General features: G+C 38.5%; 1 pseudogene; it reads left to right on the top strand.

Moving 5' to 3' along the window:
- The first annotated feature begins 1,287 nt into the window (after positions 1-1,287).
- LOC148544100 (uncharacterized) lies at positions 1,288-4,735 on the top strand (annotated as a pseudogene).
- Positions 4,736-6,000: the final 1,265 nt, after the last annotated feature.

Here is a 6,000-nt window from a genome sequence, read left to right on the forward strand (position 1 = left end):
TTGGTAGGGCTTCACGATGAGCAGGCAAGCTGGGAGCTCTGATAGGGTTACTGAAATTAGGGATTTTGCTATTTTGGTGAGATATGTGAGAGTGAGAGAGAAGGGAGAGGTGTTGGGTCTTCTTACATTTGGGGTGGGGTTTTTTTTTTCTTTCATCAAAACGACATTGTTTTTATGCTAAGGGAGGAGAACCGAACCTTCAAAATACCTAGCCAGTACAGCCAGTTCACCGGTTAACCATCGTTTCAATTGATTTTTTAACCGATTTTTCGTTAAGACAGTTTTGGAAGCCAACAGGATCAGTCAGGGGACCGGTTCCCGGTTAACCTGATTGAACTGGCTGGTCCAGTTTTTAGAACCTTGGTAATACCTAAAAGACGAGTTAAGGGAACTTCAAATGGGGATAAATGATAAATAAGAGTAACTATGACACTACCTTTTGTTTTTTTTAATAAGAAAATCAACAAAAAAGAACAAGACAATAACGAAACAAAGGAGGATGACAAAAAAGTAAGAGATGATGATTTTTTTCTTTTATTTTTTTAGAAGTAATACTCCAAATAGGTCCCCAAGAAATTCATGATCGGATAGATTTGTCCCCAACTAAATTTAACTAAGATTTTGACCCTGAGGTTCTTAGATATACGCCAGATACGTCCCCATGTCAGTTTGACCCGGTTAGGACTAACGGTGACGTCCGATGTAGAGGTTAAAGGGATGACGTGTCCGGTTAACTACGAGGTGTCACCTTCAGGACATTTTGGTCCCCATCCAAGCTGGACAAAACAACGTCATATCGGAACCCGGGGTGAAACGACGTTGTTTCGGGGAGGACAAATACGTCTCCACTTGGGCAGAGTAACGAAACAGCACCATTTCAATATGGGGGACCAATTCGATGCATAAGTCTTCTCATATTCAATGGTATGGTGAAATTACTTCATACCCTGTTAGCTCTACTAGGTTTTACAAAGAAACCCTTCCAATTCTTCATCAACATTGTTTATAGTCTTTGCTCTGGTTGATCGTGAAAGTGGTTGTGACAGAAGTCGTGACGGCAGTTGGTTCCATTCTTGATTGATCATAGTTATTCGAAAGTATTTTTGAATTTCTGATTTTGTGTACATGAATTATTGTGGATAGTTGTAGTGATCAGTGATAGTGGATAAAATAGAAAATGTTTTGTAGCTCTTTATTTAGTTGCAATCCCTTTATACGTTCGTTTTATGAATAAACAAATAAGAGGTAGTACCGATGTTGACATCTGGATTGTTTATTGGCATTTAGATGTCCGAAGATATGGTCTTTGTGTTTCATCATGGTGGAAGCTTTGTTCGAGATAACAAGACTGTGCTGGTCTACATTAATGGGAACGTGAAAAAGTTCCCCCGATGGACGTTGACCTCATTTACTTCTTTGACTTGAAGAAACTTTTTCTGGAGTTAGGATACCATGACTACAAAGCTATGTACTGGTATGATCCCACCTTTGCAACCTTGGAATCTGGTCTACACGCTATTCATGGAGATAAAGAAATCAGAAGTCTGCAGAAGAATAAGACACAGAATGAAGATACGGATAAATTTTACATTTATTTTGACCATCCGATATTGGAAGGGATGGAGGAGATATTATCCGATAGTGATGAGGATGTTGAGAAAGTAGTTGTTAAGGACGCTGGGTTGGACAATGATGCAAATATTGAGAGTAGTTAAAGTGATGATGATGGGTATGAATCTACTGAAGATGAGCCTTATAAACCCCCACCTTCAAGCTATGGTTTTTCTGATTCAAGTGAGAGTGAAGGAAGTGATAGGAAAAAGGGTGGATGAAAAGGGAGAAAAGGTGATCAACAGAAGAAGAAAACAACAGTAAAAACTACAAAGCATTGTGTCAATGTTAGCAGAGATGCCAAGGCTAAGACTCCAGGTAAAAGGGCAAGGGATAAGAAAGAAAGATGTGCTGTAAGTGGTGGAACTTGGCCTGATGTGAGGAAGAAGAGGGATGCTGGGCCGAGTGCCATTGGGCCTGGTAGGGATGAACCAAGATCAGATGACAATAATGGGCCCAATGAAAGTAATGAGAATGCTCCTAAAAAGCCTTCAAATTTTGATGAGGAGATTGGAATGGAGCCAAGGGATGACTCAGACATAGATTTTGAGTATGAGTCAAAGGCCTTCTTGACTTCTTCGGACTCAAGTGATGAAGGGGGAGACAAATTTGATTGGCCTCAGTATGATCCAAATGCAGAATTTGGGGAAATTCAATTTCAGCTGAAGATGGGGTTTGAGACTTTTGAACAGTTCAAAAAGGCCCTGAAAGACTACACTATAGCTGAAGGTAGACGAATATTTTATATTAAGAATGATACGAGAAGGGTGAGAGCAACATGTGCTCATGGAGGATTCATGACTGGAAAGGAGGTACAAAAAGAGAAGTTCAAAGCAAGATTGAGAGCCAAGAGAGAAGCTAAGGCAAAGGAAGATGCATTAATTATAGGTGAAACTGACAATGCTTCTGAGGTAATTGGTAATAGTAGTGTGGTGCAAACTGATACAAATGTTATTGAAAATGATAATGTAGCTCATGAGAACACTGATGTTGTGGTAACTGATGGAGTTCAGGGTGACCATATCCAAAATGCTAGAAAGACAGGATCTGAGGTGGTGGGTGATAAACAGAGATGTGAAAAAAATGATTGTCCATGGATTATCTACTGTGCTAAGAACTCAAGGTCTAGAGGCTACCAGATCAAGACTTTTAATCCCGTGCATACTTGTTGGAGAGAATTCGGAAGCAAAATGGCAGATCAAAGTTGGGTTGCAGATAATTTGTCAAAAAGACTTCTAAGTTATCCTAGACTAACCCATGCAAAGACTTGGGATCATATAAAAATTGATTATAATGTGATAATTAGTGACAAGATATTGTGTCAGAGTTTGAAGATAACAAGAGAGAGGTATGTTGGTAATGAGAAGTCTCAATATGGAATGGTGACAGACTACCTACAATAACTACAAAAAAGCAATCCTGGTTCAACTGCCCTTTTAGTAGTGGCGCCTATTCTCCAGTCACCTCCACTGTTTAACAAGTTGTATGTGTGTTTAGATGCTTGTAAGCAGGGGTTTAGGGCTGGCTATCGACTGTTGATAGGGTTAGATGGCTACTTCCTAAAGGGGTATTACAGAGGACAACTACTATCAGTCGTAGCACAAGATGCCAATAATCACTTTTACGTGATTGCATAAGCAATGGTTACTAGTTAGACGAAAGAAAGCTGGAAATGGTTTCTAGAATTATTGCAAAATGACTTGGGCCCTGCTGCCGTTGAGAGTGGAACTTCATCTGTGATCAGCAAAAGGTATCCACTACTTTCTTCAACTTTTTTAATGACTTTAATGCAATTAACTTTGATTACTTTTTATTTTAGTCATACCTTATAATTTAGTTATAACAATATGCAATTTTGTATAAGTTCTGATACCGGCTCTGAAAGATGTTATGCCGAACGTGCATTGTAGAAACTGTGTTAGGCATATTTGGAAAAATTTCACTAACAAGTACAAGAGCAAGCAGTTGAAGAATGTTGTCTGGGCTTGTGCTAAAAGCAGTACAATCGCAGAATTCAGACATCACATGAATAAACTGAAGAAGGTCAATGAGGACACATGGGCTTACCTAGCCAAATTTGACCCAGGATGTTGGACGAAGTCACATTTTAGCCACTGGCCGAAGCTTGATAACATCACCAACATGATAGAGGTGTGGAATGCCAAGATAGTCCACTACAGAGGAAAACCCATTCTGACAATGCTAGAAGAGTTGAGATGCTATATCATGAGGAGGATGGCCCAGCATAAGAGAGTCTTGAGCACCTATACAGGCACGGTGGCACTAGTGCAACAAAAGAGGGTGGAGGACATTATGAAGGAATCCAAATACTGGACTACTCAGTGGACCGGTGATGATGCCAAACGCATTTTTGAAGTACAATATCATATGAAGAAGGTGTGAGTGCATTTAGGGAACAACACATGTATTTGTAACATGTGGCAACTTACAAGTATAATTCCCTTGCTTAAATTTTTATATACTGTTCCAATAGGCTTGTTGGGTATACGATACTGATATAAATTTTTATATACTGTTCCAATATGTTCCTGTTTCTCAATCAACTCCCTCATCTCAGGTATCATGAATTGCATATAGTGTATTCTGCTCTATATTCATGTATAACTTGTTTGTAAGTAGACATTTCAATCTCTTCGAGGGACCTATCTGTATCATGAATGTGCTTCTATAGGTACCTATTTGCCTTATAAGTTTAAGTTAGGTGACCTATTTGCCTCATATTCATTGCCCTTGTTTGTTAATATTGGAAACATAGGCTGATGTATCTGGACCTGGTAGTATGAAAAATCCTAATCCTCCCTCTCATGATACTCATTTTGAAAATTCTCCCTCAATTGTGACAAAAAATGTCTCAAGCAATCCCAAGGTATGCCCTTTGTAAGTGGCTTAATGTGTATGCTTAAATCTATATGAAACACGGTAATAATAATTTTGCTTATTCTAGGCTCAGCAACCTGTTAGACGTCCAAAAAAAACAGTAATTAGGACCAAGGCTCCAGAGAGTGTTAGTGTTGAGACGATGGCAGTTGCAACCAGTGGCACAGCATTTAGAATGTTCAAATTCATTCCAACACTAAGGTTGAACCAGTCCTTCAAGAAATGATGCTTCTAAGAATTAGTGTGAAACTTGTTGTCTTAGTTATGACACAAAATTTTTTGTTATGTTGGAGGAAGTAAACCTTCTGTTGTTTAGATTGGTTTTATTTAGTTTATGTTGAAGAAAATAAACCTTCTTTTGGTAACTGATTTGGTTTATGTTACTATTAAAATTGGCTACTTGTGGTTAACATGTTTGAGTTCTCAGTTATGTTACCATTTTGATAAATAGATGAAACAGACCAAAATCAATGTGTTCTTTAGTTTATGTTGAACGAAATGAACCTTCTTTTAACTTGATTTGGTTTATGTTGATTCTGAACTTAGCTTCTTTTGTGGTTAATTTTTTTTTGCTTTTCAGTTATGTTACCATTTTGATAAATGGATGAAACAAACCAAAATAAATGTGTTCCATTTATACTATTTCACCACAATTGATTTCATGCATATCCTTCTAAATATAATGACACATTTCAATCTAATAATTTGATATTCAACATAGAATAAACTTTGCCTAAACAGCCACAACATTGATACAAAATCAAAACACAACTAACAATGCACTAATTATTACACACCTAAACAAAGCAAAACAGTATGCTGCTTCACAAATTGCCTATCCTCAGTCGTCTTCAACAACAGGTCCTCCAACTGCTTCACTCTCTCCTCCAAGCCATCTTTCAAACTTACAACACATTCTTCACCCGCACAAGTGTCGACAGAAGCCAATCTATGCCCGTCGACTACACCAGCATACCCAAATATGTCATCAAACCATGCAAACAAATCATAATACCCTTATTTTTCCTGTACCGAGAATAATAAAAATGACAATCAACTCAACAGTCACATGGCAATTCTCAAAACTATACCGCAATAAAATGACTCTGGAGTACCTTGAAGAGAGGACAACCAAAGAACAGCCTATTCGGGTTTTCTGGTGTTCGAGACCTACATATTATAGCATATGTTCTATACTTGCACTTGGAATGTTCTCCTTTTCTCAGTCGGCCCCTTGCGAATCCATCCGTTGCACTATCAACCATCAACTCATCACTAATACTTCTTCTACCTCGTCTTCGACTTGCAACTGACGTTGTGTCTCTACTAGCCATCACCGCACAAAGCTGCAAGGGTTGAAGATGACAACCTAATTTTAAATTGGTCCCCCATATTGAAATGGTGTCGTTTCGTCACTCTACCCAAGTGGGGATGTATTTGTCCTCCCAAAATGATGTCATTTTGTCCCAGGTTCTAATACCACGTTGCTTT

The sequence above is a fragment of the Arachis ipaensis genome, chromosome B9 (genome assembly GCF_059453495.1).
Source record: "Arachis ipaensis isolate K30076 ecotype BB chromosome B9, ASM5945349v1, whole genome shotgun sequence".
Classification (NCBI taxonomy): Eukaryota; Viridiplantae; Streptophyta; class Magnoliopsida; order Fabales; family Fabaceae; genus Arachis; species Arachis ipaensis.